At 41.0% G+C, this 15,780-nt stretch overlaps 1 long non-coding RNA gene across 1 annotated transcript; it reads left to right on the top strand.

Moving 5' to 3' along the window:
* The first annotated feature begins 2,651 nt into the window (after window positions 1-2,651).
* LOC119494698 lies at window positions 2,652-12,938 on the top strand. The gene is made up of 3 exons (XR_005208274.1): window positions 2,652-3,225; window positions 5,906-6,083; window positions 12,801-12,938. It is a non-coding gene; the product is annotated as an uncharacterized LOC119494698 (long non-coding RNA).
* Window positions 12,939-15,780: the final 2,842 nt, after the last annotated feature.

Here is a 15,780-nt window from a genome sequence, read left to right as displayed (position 1 = left end):
TGGTGCCAGCAGGTAGTAAAGACAATGGGGAATGGGGCTGTCATGACTGGGGAGATGAGGGAGAAGTGTGGCGAACAGGGGTAGCTTGGAAGCTATTGATTGCTGGGAGACTGGCAGGGTGACGGAAAAGAGGACAGACAGGTGGGTGATAAACCTGGGACACGGGAGGAATACAAAGAAGCACAATCACTAGGAATATCTATTGAGTTGGCCTTAAAGTGTAGCTATACCACCACTGAGGTTGAAACAACAATCTGGCAAAGAAGATGTGGACAACCCCCGAGTGGGACACGCAGTAGTTCAGCGAGGCAGCCACCGAGCACTGCTGACGCGGGCAGTCTGGCTCAGGTGTTACACCATGGTGATAATAATAACCTACAGCCAATCACAGCAAAATGAAGTCTGAGATAAAGGCCTCATGTAGTCCACTTTCACATTCTTCATGGAAGTAGTAGTAAGTAGTGAGACTACACAAGACAACTTCTGCCTGTTTGAATGTGCAGTGATGTGAATATTTTATCCTACGAGGACTTTGTGGTGCACAAAACCCCTCTCCCCTAACTTGTTACATAAGTTCAAAAGATGTGTAACTTGCTAAGGCAATGGGTTTTATTCTTTTTAACAAGGGTTCCTTTCAGTATACCTAATCTGACTCTATAAGACCTCCTCTTCTCTCTATCTTGCCGTCTCTTCCCTTTTCTCTCAGGGGGCTTGTAAAGCTTTGAGTCCAATTTCATACACTCTGTTTCCTCCTTTTTATTACCCTTGCTCCTCTCTCTCTCTCACTCTGACTTTCCCTCCTACTCTCTCTCTCTCTCTCTCTCTCTCTCTCTCTCTCTCTCTCTGTCTCCCGACGCTCCCACCTCCCCTTCATCACACAACTTGGCCTCGTGGTAATAAACCCAGCATGTCGACAACAAATCATCTCCTCTGTTCCAAAGGTTCGCCGCATGATGCACGCTGACCTTACGCTCAGGAGCAAATAGTAGAAAATGAGAAACCTATAGTGGCTGGAAATTGCTCTGTCTCGTAACCTAGGTAGCATGATGTTGCATCGGAGCGGTGAGAAGACAAGTGTTCAATCTCAAGCCTTTTGAATAGAAATAGTTTGCCTTTTAAAATGTGTTTCAACAGTCACAATAACGGATTTGCTTTACTTGTACTGACAGCGAATGGTTTTGAACACAAATTGAAAACTTGGTCATGACAACCAAACATTTTATTTTTGTACAAATGTCAGTGTTACTATGAAAGACCTGGGCACCGATGAGCAAATGTCAGTTATTGTGGGGAGAAAAAAAAAAAAAACTACAATAGCTACAGCTGAGGGAGGCAAGTCGGAGCAAATATGATTAAAAAAAGTTATTTTTATAAAACGATCAACTCTATCCTGGCAGTAGTGCATGAGACATGTAATCTGAAAAAAAAATTATGGGTAACACTTCATTTTACAGGTCTGCACATTTCATGGTAATTAGGTGATAATTAGCAATAAGTAACCTATTTGAAATTTCTTTGGAATCACTGCCAAATTACCTCAATATTTACATCAAAATGTATGAAAAATTACTTTATTATAAACATTATTTAATAATGATATTCCGATATTTCCCAATAGGGAAATATTGGGGTTATTTGGCAGGAATTTCAAATAGGTCACTTGCTAATTATCACCTAATTACCATGATAATTGCGGACCTGTAAAATGAGAACGTTTGTGACCCGGCAGCCGTGTAGAGATTTGTTTGATGAAATGCCAAGCATCGCTCATCAGCCGGAGCAAACTTTCTCATTTTACAGCTAAACCTTGCACTACAAGATGTTTCTGAAAACATTTGAGGAGAGAAATAGGCATTACAGTAACAGAATATTTCATCATATTTGATCAGCGCTGCCTAGTTTGACCATTTGATCGCAGTGATTGACTGCTGCCTCGTTTGAATGAACAGTCAATATGAACCCTCTCACTCTGAAATGACCTGTGATTGGTTAAAGTCAAATATTAGTTCATACTAGAGATTCACACAAGTTTACGCCAGAGGGATGAATTGTTCAGTTTTCATTCCTGAGAATAAAAAAAGTAAAATTAAAAGATTAACAAAAAATGTTGTTGAAGTGTACTTATTATTTGGTTATTTTCTTTTAAAGTCACCAGAATGCAGAAAACTAAGTCTCTGAAACAAAATTTTTTCTGGGGCAGGACCCCCAGACCGCTCTGTTTTTGAAGGTCTCAAGGTTGGCAAGTATAGCCCGCAGCAACCGCTCTTCAAAAATGCATCTTCAAGACAAGACAAACAGAGCTCTTTTTTTATCCGTGAATGAATTAACATTTATTTCAGTGGGTTACTGGAACAAGAGTGAGCAGCCACACTGAGCTGTTAGATGAAGAGCTGCAGGTGACGCGCTGCACACCTTCAACTCCTCAGCAAGGTAACCGGCTTCACTGTGTCCTGCTGTCGTGTGGAAAACTCTTCAGACTGTGTGCAGCGTGAAATCAGATCACAGTCGCAATTATGTTCGACTGACTTCTTTATTAAAACAACATGAGTTTGTTTGTCAGAGCTGTAAACAGATCCACCAGCTGCTCCTCCTGTTGTATTTCTGACAAAGTAGTTACTCAAAGAGTGTTTGCCGTAGTATTAAACCACATTTGCTGTTGCCACGGTAACCGCAGGTGTTCAAACTCAACCAGGAAGGATTACAACTTTAAAGTTACTGTGAGGAACTTTTAACTGGTTATAAACAATGAACAAGTAATATCTGATTAACAAGGTAATCTTCAGTCTGACGATCTCTGTAGAGTGTAGAGGCGACAATGAGTTTCTTCTACCTTGTAGGTAATAGGGCTGGGATGATTTACCTAACTCCTGATTCGATACTGGGACAAAGGAGTTCCTCATTCTGTCCATTGAACAGGACTGAGACAGCAGCCTGCCACTGAATGTGCTCCTCTGCTGAGTGAGTGTGCTGTGAAGAGGGTGGTGGGTATTGTCCATGATAGATAGCAGTCTACTCATGGTCCTCCTCTCCGCCACTGACACCAGGGAATCCAGTTTCATGCCCATCACAGAACCAGCTCTCCTCACCAGCCTGTCCAGCCGTGCAGCGTCCCTCTTCTTAATGCTGCCTCCACAGCATAGAAGAGGACGCTCGCTACCATTGACTGGTAAAACATCTGCAGGAGTTTCCTGACCAGTCCAGTCTGCTGTCCAGCTGCAGCCCCAGGTACTTGTAGGTCCTGGCCACCTCCACACCGACCCCCTCAATGGAGGCAGGTTGCAAATGTGGCCTGGTCCTCCGAAAGATATATATTTAGTATACACAGTTCCCTTTGTCAACACCTTATTTTGCAAACCGGACGCAGTCACACGTGTATGCTTCCGCTAACTTCGCCAAGCTTGCGGCGACCGGCTGGTTTGTTTTGGGTGACAAAGTTGGAACGGATATTTTTTTTTTTTTTTTTACCTTTATTTAATCAGGGCGAGGTTCACTGAGAGCAATGCTCTCTTTTTCAGGAACGCCCTGATCACATTCACACAGTTACACATTCACACCTGTAAGCAGCCCAGTACAACCACAGCCTGATCTGCTGTCCACTGAGCAGCTCCACTGGAGCGGTTGGGGTTAAGTGCCTTGCTCAATGGCACCTTAGTGGTGGTAATGAGGGAGGGGCAAGCGCTGCTTTTCACTTTCCTCACCCAGATTTATCCTCCTGGTCCAGGGGATTGAACCGGCAACCTTCCGGTCTCAAATAACATCACGTCACTCAGACTACAACAATAAAAGCAATAACTTCCTTCTACCTCCGCATAGAATCAACTGGAACAAATATATTGATTCTGGCATTAACAATTCAATTTCAAAATTGTAAAAAAAAAAAAAAGAATTGCGATACATGGGTGAATAGATTTTTTTCCCACCCTTAGTAACATCCTGAGTTGATTGTGCTTTTCAATAATTAATTATTAACAAAAGGCTAAGTCTCAGACATTTCCAAAAAGTATATATCTGTGAGCTGTTTTTAAAGTTTTACATCTTGAGTAAGTGCAAATTAGCTGAGGACACACGGGGTAAGAAAGTTGTTATTATTGAAAAAATGTCTCTTAGATTCCAGTCTATTCATGGGATTGGTTGTAAATGAGTTTATTTAACGCAGGTACTAAAATACACCTCTTAAAGGTCCACTCAGGCCTCAACAGAGTAAGAGCTCTGGAGACATATTGATCCGAGTCACTACCTATCAAGATCCCCATTTTCTAATAACTACAGATCTTTTGAGTGTCATTCCAGGCGGCTGTAGCTCAGTGGGTAGAGTTGCCATCCTTTAACTTCCTGCGCCCTTCCAGCCCTATTCCTCGAAAAAAACCCGCCTGAAATAACTAACCATAATTAATCAGGACCAGTTCCTCAACCATAAGGCTTATATGCATATTATTTGGTCAAATTTGAAAGGTAAGATGCTAAGAGATATGAATAATTGGCAAGTAAACTAAACTATGTTACCATGGTGATTCCAATGGAGGAGCAATAATAAAAAAAAATAACATAAGATTTTTTATCCTCTCCTATATCACCATTAAAACCAAGAACCCATAGACTATGATGTAACTGAATGTATTATATTATATATATATTATCTTTGACTAGAACTGTAATGTATATAATGTATTTGATGAAAATACACTAACATACAACATTTATGATACAATTTATAAAGATATAATCACATGCTCTCTATGCTTAACTAACTTTCACAGCCCTAATGTTTTTTCAAAGTTTTTTCTAACAAAAAAAAAAAAAAAAAAAAAATAGTGCTGTACGTATTACTATGAAAATAACGATTGTAGCTGCTTTAAAGTCCTTATCATTAATCTTTATACAGTGCCTCGGTGGGATGCTGCATACAGTGTTAACTAACAATTTGGAAATTAAACACAAAGTAACTGTCACACAGTGAGCCTGGAGCCTTTGGCCCCCTCTGTCATGGTCCCACTTTGACCGTTTGGTAATCAAGCCTTGTTGTTTGGATGTTTAAAACCATTGTTGTTATGTCTTTGTCCATTGCAATAGCACAAGAATAAATCAAGCTAAACACAGGTGCAGGATATTTGAACCGCAGCAGACATTGTCTAGTACGCTTTCCAGTCATGCTGCTGTTTCCCAAAGAAGCTTCCCCACAGTCTTATCAAAAACCCAGTTGGCAGTGACACAGCACAGACCAAGGTTGGCACAGCGACCAATCAGAAACCACAAATCTCCTTGGGAAGAAAAGCACCCACTCACCTTCCAACAACCTATCAGTTAAATGGACACCACATTATTTTAGGATTGCATCCATTGAGCTTGGCACTGGGTAAAAACACTCAACTGTGTCCTTCATACGGTGTCTTACATTCCAAGCTCTGTTCCTCCTAATACCCGGAGTGGTCACTTCATTTAGTCCGTCCTGCGTCATGCTGCTGTTTGGGTAGATTCTGATTAGTTTTGATTTGGTAAAGGTTCGTCCTGCTGTTGTTATTGTATGACAGATGATTTTTTTATTTTTGAATACAAATTTGTGTTAACGTGTTATTATTGTGTTAAAGTTATTGCATTATATATATATATATATATATACAGTATATTGAGTACTGTCAGAGCTTCCAGCTGTCTATATACAGCATTGTGCAATACACAATGTTATTTGATTAAAATGAGAAAGTAAAGTTAGTGTGCCTTGACCTATGCGGTCAATGACAGCTTTATTATGCTTTCTAAATAGGACATATGTGACTGCTTATATATAAGCAGTCACATACTTATTTGTTTATTAAAGGCTTATGAAGGCTTGCTTACCTGACAAAAGGAAGGTTATTGAATTAATTTTCATTCTGCATAATGTCTTGTATCTGTTGTGCTTCTTTAGGAATCCATTTCAACTGTTTCCTTATTGACCCAACATGCTCCGGGACACTCCTCGTACGGAGTCAACTCACGTCTCTCTGACCTGATAAACAGAGATAAAGAAGGCGACGCAAAAGAGGGAGGGAAGCCGAGATGGAGACAAAGAGGTTGCGGGTGAAGGCCGGAGACAAAGAGGACAGGTAAAATTAACACAAATCAATTCTAGAGATTCTTATTTGCATAAATAAGAATCTCTTTGCAGCATAATAATAGAAGGGGCCTTATAGGAGGAAAAAGAGGCAGGGAAAGAACTAAAATAATCAACAAGCTTTCATCAGCTAAAACATGTCAGAAAATGGTTTTAATATAATGATAACACATACAAAATGATCAATACATTGATTTGATTTGAGAATACTGCCATCATTATTCTGTACTCATCTCTACCAGGGAAATGCGTCACAGGTGATTATGCGCTGTTATGAAGAGGTTTTTGGACAGTTCACTCTAGTCTAATTACATCTGAGTAACCTGGTCGGTGACTCATGCATTGGTATCAAAAGAGTCTGGATGGCACCTGCTTTAAGAGCTGAACAAGTCCCATCTGTCTCCCAGTGATTGCTGGAGCTCCATCAGTTCAAATGGACATCACTTTCTTCAGATCCATTTGTCCCCTCACTCAGCAGCCAACCCGTTCTCACTCCCAACTCATCAAACACCACCGTTTGGTCGGAAAAACCGACGCACTGAGCCACCCTCTAGCAATATCATGTGACGCACACCGTGCTTTCAACTAACTTCAATGTAAACCCCTCCTGTTATTCAACGGTCGGAGCAAGTGACGTAGCATTAATAGCGTTATAATCCACATAAAATGTTTTCAGAAACATTTTATAGTGTACTGTTTAGCTGTAATGAGAAAGTTTGCTCCGGCTGCTGGGCGGTGCTTGGTATTTCCTCTACTGATCTCAACATGGCTGCATGACTGGACAATATTTGTCATTGTTTTGTGTTGGTAATTGATTTCCAATTTTATATATGTATATATTTTTGCATAAAGCAGCATATTTGCCCTCTCCCATGTTGATAAGAGTATTAAATACTTGAAAAATCTCCCTTCATGGTACATTTTGAACAGATAAAGGTCTGATTAATTTGCGATTAATCGTGGACAATTATGCGACTCATCGCGATGAAATACTTTAATCGATTGACAGCCCCTGAAAATGTTACATCAAGAAAATCAACGCTCTGGTTTTAGAGTGTTAGAACAAAGTCACCACCGCCAGTAAGAGTCAGTGGTGCAGCTTTGATTGTGTGACATAGACTAGGAATATCTGTGCTCGGTCGAGTTTGTTCTTTTGGGAGACCTTCTCATGCTCACAAATACAGGCTGTACCGAAGCACACTGGATAACATGCAATTGTGGGCGACGGGAGCAAAAGGCTAATCCTTTTTTCTTCTCTGTCCCTGCTGTTCTGGAAGAGTTTAGCGTGAAGGCCGATAAGCCAAAGCTGGCAGTGTTTTCTTTTAGCTCACATGAAATCTGCTTCAGGGTGTTTTTCCATTCTAAGGTTATATGCTTTGGCGCTGAAATAAAGCAGCCTTATAGAAAGGTAAATTGCAGGCAGACTTGGAGCTTGTTTTTTCCAAATGCCACGCTCCTTTCGCTCGTATTATTTCATATCCTTTCACTTTCTGTACGTGAGAATATTACAATTCCGGTAGTGAAACACACACACACACACACACACACACACACACACACACACACAAAACACATCTTCTCATACTCTCTCACACAAAACCTTGTTGGTATGTTGGCCTTTTCGCACTATAAAGATATTGCTTATTACATCCAGAGCCCTTTGGGGCGCAGGAAAGGTTGAATTAAGGATTTGATGAGATTGGTTGTGACATGCGTAGCATTTAGTACCACCAGTCCCTACGTTAGCCCCGGCCGGCTCTGGCCGGCCATTGGGAAAAGGTCAATGCTAATGCTGGCTGGTTAGCTCATATGCCTCACTCCATCTCCGCTTCACTAGCTCTTTCTCTCCCTTCTCCACAGTTGCTCCAAGTTATTTTATGTACACACATAATTGGTCAGTGTGGGGAAAAGATTTCCAATGATACATTTCACCCTGCTGCCCACTACAGGGAGGTCAGAAAAGCCCCCATCGGAGCGTGTTTTGGCTCCGTATATCTTGCTCAAGGACACTTCAGCAGAGCAGGTGTAGTGCTGACACAGAGGTTTGAACCCCACTCATCCATTTGAAGAGTCTCACTAAACCGCTGCAGCCCCCCCCCCCCACCCCCCCACTGCCCGTGTGATCAGTGCACATTCATTATTTTTGCAGATTCCCCTGTTTTTGCTCTCGTACTAAGGTTATTGAGGGTGATTATGCTTCTGCACTGCATTGCTGACAACTCATTGCTGCCTGGCTGCCTTGTTAGTGCATCCAGAAAGGTCACAACTAATACACTGCAGTTAGCTCATACATCTGTATACATGATACTGGAAGCTTTTCAGATGCTTAGTGAAAAAGTCTCCATGAAAAGGTAGGTTTTTACCAAACATCTAAATAGAATATAAAAACAGCAAAATATACATTTGGTTGGCTATTTATATTGTGAATAAAACCAAAGAATTAACAAGAAGTTGGACATCACACACTTTACACAAGTTTATATGAGTTTTCTCTTCCATGAATCGCCACTTTAACCACTTAAACAATCCATTTGTTGTTTAAGTGAGATTAATGTACAGCGAGCCGGTCATTGTTGTGAAATAAACCCCGACGGGGCGATGAGGCACTCCGACGCAAAACTGAATGGGTTTATTATCCTGCTTATTACACGGCTACTTACTTAAAGCAGCAGTAGGTAGAATTGGAGCAAATATGATTAAAAAAAATATTATTTTTTTTTATGAAATGGTCACTATATCCTGACATTAGTGCATGAGTAATCTGAAAAAAAGAAAGGAAATCATGTACCTCTGTGTCCTCCGGTGCTCCTAACGGCATCTGCAAGATTTCACAGACCGGTGAAAAACAAACAATCAGAGCGGAGCTGGAGCCGGAGCTGGAGCAGCTGTCAATCACTCGCAAACTCTGATTAAACGGTCAAACTAGGCAGCGCTGATCAAATATGCATCAATATTATGTTACTGTAATGCCTATTTCTCACATAAAATGTTTTCAGAATCATCTTGTAGTGTACTGTACAGTCCATTTTGTCGCGGATTATGTTCGTGTTTAACGTATCAGAAATACGTTTTGTGGCAGTCCATGTACAGAGGAGGAGGATGTGTTGTTTTGCTTTATCTCAATTTACAATGTTAACCACGTGTTTAAAACTGCGATGGTATAAATATATTTTTCTCGAAATGTAATTGAGATTGTTTGACTCATTCAACCTCCCCTCCCCACGCACCCTACGGGGACTTTCTTGCGCTTTATACTACATCAGTTTCTATAATAATGATGTGGATGGGTTTACATTGGAGTTAGTTGAAAGCCCGGTGGGTAACGCTTCATTCTACAGGTCAATTATCATGGTAATTAGGTGATAATTAGCAAGTAACCTATTGGAAAGTTCTTTGGATTTACTGCCAAATTACTCCAATATTTACCTAAAAATCTATCGAAAATTACTTTGTTATAAACATTATTTAGTAATTATATTCCTCTATTTCCTGGTAATTTATTTAATACAGTACATTTCCAGGAAAGGAATACAAAGTTAATTGATATGCTTTATTTCCATGGCTGCTGATAAATAGATAATAATTAGCAAATAACTTATTTGAAATTTCTTTAAAAAAAAACTCCCTGAATAATGACATTGGCTACCAGGTTACATTTGTGTAGATAATAAGTCACAAAATGGTGAGATTTGTACCTGATCAGAAGTGTCTTCTATTAGTTTTGGTTTTATAATAAAGTATTTTCAATAAATTTGGAGGTCAATATTGGGGTAATTTGGCAGTAATTCCAGATAAATTTCAAATAGATTACTTGCTGATTGAATTACCATGAAATTTGCGGACCTGTAAAATGAAGTGTTACCGCCCGGTGCATCCCATACAGATGCTAAAGGGCACCTCCGTGTCAGATGCCGAAGGGCAGTGACCAGCCGTCGGCATTTGAAGATTTGGGAACGGGTTATTGGATACAACCGAAAATATGGTTTTGTTATTCGGGCAAACTGAGCCCGTTTCTGAATGCTAGACCAGAGACTGGTACAGACATAATGATAACTTAGCAGTAGTGGCGTTGAATGAATTGGAAAGAAAAAAAAAAAAAAAAGCCGTCCAACAAAATGACTGTTCATATAACAGGGTGTTCTCTTGTGTGCGTCACTGCTGTGTGTCACCTTTAACATTGATTTGTGTGTGTGCACACAGCACATAACAGCATTCGTGTCATCAATACACATTATTCTGCCGGGTGGAACTCTTCAATGCGATTCATTCTTGTATTGTGATTGCTTTTATAATTGCATGAGGGACACACACAATAGGCCAATGTCTGCTCACTTTGTTGTACGCTGATGAGCTGTAATGGCTGTTGGAAATCACAGCAGATGAGAAACCTTTTCAGCAGGTTATTGTGCGCTTCAAAATGGTGAAATTGACATCAGACGGAGAGGACAGTAGGAGAAAAGAGAGGGGAGTTAGATGACAATGGGGACATTTACTAGACAAGACAATACGGAGGCTATTTAGTCTCAATATCTTTCTATTTGACATTTTTGTGGCAACAAAATTCCATCTATTCCCCCACATAAAGTTAGTCCTTTTAGGCTTCAAATAGCATTAAATGGTGAGTGTGGGACACTAAAACTCTGCCACTTCACCCACGGAAATTCTTTGTGGGTTAGCAGCGCTTTGACTCAGTATGACACAGCCCATCTGTTAAATAGATAAGGGAATTTAAGCAAAGGTTGGAGCATTCAAGAACTATTACTTAGTGATTTAAAAGGGAAAATGTGTACACCGACTTATTATTTTTGCTAAATATCTCCTAACTTAAGTTTTCTGTATAACTTAAACATATAAATTCAACAATTGTATATAAAGTGTTTGATTAATTTACATCCTCTCTCACAATTCTAATCTCTTACAGCTAACTGTTACCGTCTGATTTATTGTATAACACACACCATCTGGGGTAAACAGACGCAGTCTGGGAGTATGGAGTCTTTATGAAGTAAGCAGAGTAACTTTGTAGTTTCACACTGGGCTCTGTCACATCGGATGAGCTACAATATCGACCCCTTTAAAGGAGTCAGAAATCAGTTACAGCCAGCGGCTGGTGCTCATGGGAAAGAGGAGGCCTCAGAGGAGAGAATCATTGGCTAATGGGGGAGGCTGATGGGAGGTAAAGAAACTAAACTCGGTCGAATAATGTACAACTATATGCTCAGCCTGCGTAATATGTATATGTGTATAAATATAGTATATAGACAGTCAAAGTTAACGCAAATTTGTTTTAACGACATTAATTAAATTAATGCATTAAAGCATGTACATATACTGGCATCATATGAAACTAGAAAAAACAAAGGAATCCATCGGTCCCAACCGTGTCTTACTAGCTTGTAACAAAGGAGGCTAAAGAACGCTCCAAACTTTCGCTAAATCTGCGCACGCCCGAAGAAAAGAAACAACATTTCAAAGACGACACAGCGTAGCTTACCAGTAGAACGGCCCCTTTTAAATTACACATTTAATTTTATCCATTGTTGCATTATGGTCTCCTAAAAATTACACCTCGTCCACACTGGTAACGTCAGGAGGGCGTTGCAGTCTGCGGAAGTTTGCGTAGGGAGGAGGTCAGGGTGGATGGATGGGTGGGTCAACACAGGATTTTCGTGTCCTGTGTGAAACCAAAAGTCAACATTGACTTATCCTAAATAACACAGGAAATGTACTTACTTTAAGCCAAACCATGATGTTTTACCTAAGCAAGTAGTTTTTTTTTTTTTTGTGTTTGGTTTCAATTTACAATGTTAACCACATATTTAAAAATGTGAGAAAATACATTTCCCTCGAAACGTAAGTGAGAATGCTATTTAGTTGTTTGGAAATGGAATTTTTGTAGGAGACAGAGTTGGTTATTGATATGAACATATTGATTAGTGCAGCTTTAAACAACTGGGCCAGAACAGTCCATATTGTTCTAGTCAGGACTGTTTCCGGGTCGGTCAATGTCACTGCTCACATTTTTAGAGCTCTGCTTACAATTTATTCATTAATCTACATGTGGAAATTATGCATGTGTGTGTGTGTGCGTATGCCATTGCAGAGCGAAGTGGGATAGTATATCATTTTCTCTGCACCCGACATTTACTACATAATACATAATAAACATGGCCCGTGTTATGCTATACAGTATATGTGCATATTTACTGCATATGATGAGGAATTTTATGGTTTCTTTATGGTTTTGTCTTATAAAATGTACTCTTGCAGCTTCTCTGAACCCACCCCCCCAACATGTCTACCCGTCTCCCTCGTTCTCTCCGTGGGCCCATTAAAACCAGAATGGTGCTTTTCTTAAGTGTGATTAGTACGAGATTCCCAACAAACAGCTTATGAACAGAGAGCCATGAATGTTACATGAACAATATCGCTTAAGCATCTAAATAGAGGTTTCATACGCCCCGTTCTCTTTCAGTTTCTCTCTACGTGGCCTGTTGATCAGTGTTCATCACGTCAGCCCTCTGCCATGTTCCCTCCACAGCTGACTATTCATCACCTCATCCTGTGCTTTCTCTGATTTTATCTGTTCATAGAACTGTCTTAGTTTATCTCCGCTTGTCTGTAACTATCTCCTCTTCCTCTCCGTTTTCTTTATTTATTTTCACCTCCCTCTGTCGCTCTGTAATGACTCGCTGATGGCTCATATCAGCGGTTCAATGGGGCAAAGACTGCTGCCATTATATTTAAATGTGGAAGGAGGACCGTGAGGGGGAGAAAGAGAGTTAAATAGGTGAGGAGATGACAACAGATGGGAGGGAGAAGAGATAAGGAGAAAGACAGAGATGAGGTGATTCCTCATATAAACCTTTCATTAAAGAACCAAGTTTACTTTGAGTAGACCAAACACAGAACTAATAGAATTATCTTTTTTTTTTCTTCTTCTTCTTCCTAAAAGAAAACATTGATTTTAATTTGGTTCAAGTTTAACTGTGAAATCTCTGTCAAATATATGTTCTCATCTAAGCTGCAGATTGTGTTCTATGGGGTGGAAATTGTAATGATGCTGTTATAAAACTAAATGTATCACTTTGATTAAAGCTAGCTTAGAAAGAACACTAGTAAGTTTGGCTAAACAGCCGGCCCTGTGGACCTTTGAGGGTAGTTTAAAGAGGACTCTGTAAGAATCAGAAATTGCTTGTTAACAGCGACACCTGTGGCCGTTAAGTCAACGAAAGTCAGCGTCCTGTTGCTCGCGCTTGTGCTCGCTCTACATAGACATGAACGAGCATCGGTCAAAACAGTGAGGCGACACACGTCAGCTAAAACCACAATATCACTCTATATTTCAGCTGCTTGGCAGTAATGTTAGCTGACCAGACGAAGGTCTCTCCATGAATCACTGCTGATCCTAGTGTTGGCTTTTCCTGCCTCAGCCTCCCGACCCCGGCCGGAGGGAACAGGGGAGACAACGGAGTTTTGGTCGGAGACAATAACGTTTCTCTCTGCGGAGCCCCGTCACTTCACAAGACACGGGAAACCTCTGTTGGTCTGGAGGAGCTGTAGCAGTTATTTCTGCACAAACATCCACTGTACATTCACTAGATATTCCCAGAGTTACTAACTCTTCTGCAGTGTGGAGTGAGCGTGCATACACGTGAGAGGTGGAGCGAGCTGAGCGAGTGAGAACGAGCGCGGTGTGTGAGTGAAGGCAAGCAGGCAGAGGAGCACAGCAGAGACTCCGGCCCTGGAGACCAAAGCTACGGTCTCCCCTGTGTCTTCTGACCACGGTTGGGAGGCTGAAGCAGGAAGAGTTAACACTGTTTTGCAAGACGGGCTTCACTAGATCTAACTTTGTGGTTTTGGTGCTTCCGTGTAGTTTGTGTTGGAGTCTGAGTCTGAGTCTGAGTGCTCATGGGACACTGACCCATTATGATTTACTGTATACGTGTAAGAAGTTACAAACAGTCCCTTTAAGCCAGCGGGATGCCCGTACTGTATATCAGTTGTTCCACCATCGTTCCACCACATCCTGCTTGCACCTGTGGCTTACAAAGATGGCACAGGCCGAGACCACAGGTGTCTTTGTCTTAGAATACCTATTGTGATGAAATGATTAAGTCACATACAGTTGATAGCATTTCATCCACATGTTGTCAGAACCGAATACTCACCTATAAAATAGCGTGTTATTGATGCCATCTTATCCAGTCGCACAGCAGTTTGTGAATTAGTCTCAAAATTGTATGTATTGATTCGCGTACATAGAAACAAATTTCACTTATTTGTTTTTCGTGATGGTCAGCACAAAATCAATTCGTACGTAATCCGCATAATTGTGAACAGGGTAGACAAAGGAGCGGCACAGGACAAAGGACTTTTGCCCAGGAGACCGGTGTTTGAGTCCCGTGTGAAACCACAAGTCAAAGTTGATTTAATTGTCACGTAACTTCCGTATTTAAGTAATGGCACTTCCGTGGTTATTTTAACCCAAACCACAATCCTTTCCTAAAGCTAACTAAGTAGTTTGTTGCCTGAGCCTAACAAAGTTGATCTATTCCCAAACCCTAACTGAGTAGTTTTATTTGAAAAATGTTCTTTTTTCAAGTGTATCTTGTCTGTCAGTGATCTGATGGTGCTGGGACCAATCAATTCAAGGTATCTACAGTAAGTAGTCACGGACTCTCTCACTAAGACAGGTGCATCCCCAACCTCTCATGGCTCTTGTGTTAGATGGCTCATCCATCATCTTCTAGATCTGGCTCTGTCCCACATGAGTCACTGAAGTCCACCAGAAAGTCCCAGTGCCATCACCCTGCAACATGTTGCTCTTGACTTCCCGGCCTTTCTCTTGGTGCAGCACTGTTTGGGAACCATTAACTTTGAGTTTGTACAATAGGTTTACACAGCCCGGTCTCACCAAATGGAATATGAATGACACAGTAATACTTTTTTTTAAACGTTTTTTAAACGCCTTTGTTGCTTTTGCCGTGTAATGTGTACGCCATGTAGTCTCTACTGACTGCAAATCAAACACATCCATGTGAATATGCTACGCTCAGAGCTGCTTATGGTGTGCGGGTCAAACAAACACAGGACTTAAAACCAGGAGACAGGTGTTTTGAGACCAGTATTTATGTTCCAAAGTGTTGCTGAGTTACATATTTTTTGAACATTTGGCCTTGTTAAAGTGAAGAGCACCATTAAAAAGGATGTTTCCCAGGTGGCACACATCGAGGTCCAGGATGGGCCATGCCAATCTGAGGCACTCACACAGATGTTACAGGCGGGTTCAGGGCCAGCTGGCGATTAATGGACTGGAGTGGTGTGACTTTGTGACTGACACTAGAGAGAGTGCAGCGCAAAATAAAGGCAGGAAATAAAGTTACACCGTGTTGTACAACACTTTAAATGAATGTGTACCACACACTAAGCTGATCACTATTTCTGTTGTAAACTGGAGCGGACCAGAAACCCTGGCACGGCGAACAACTTCAACACAATCATGGTTATAATGTACTTTCGCCACAATGACACGAGGTATACCATCCGGTTTCCTTGCCTGCAGACCCCCGTGTGACCTGTCGATCAGAACTTCTTTGTCCATTTTCAAAACTTCTTTCAGTAGTTTGGAGCCTGACGCCGGGGTGCACGAGCCCGGGTTCTCTGGGACGTTTAGTATTCGGATGTTG

Source organism: Sebastes umbrosus, chromosome 9, assembly GCF_015220745.1.
Source record: "Sebastes umbrosus isolate fSebUmb1 chromosome 9, fSebUmb1.pri, whole genome shotgun sequence".
NCBI lineage: Eukaryota > Metazoa > Chordata > Actinopteri > Perciformes > Sebastidae > Sebastes > Sebastes umbrosus.
The sequence above is the reverse complement of the archived record's forward strand: the minus strand, read 5'-3'. Positions and strand labels throughout refer to the sequence as shown.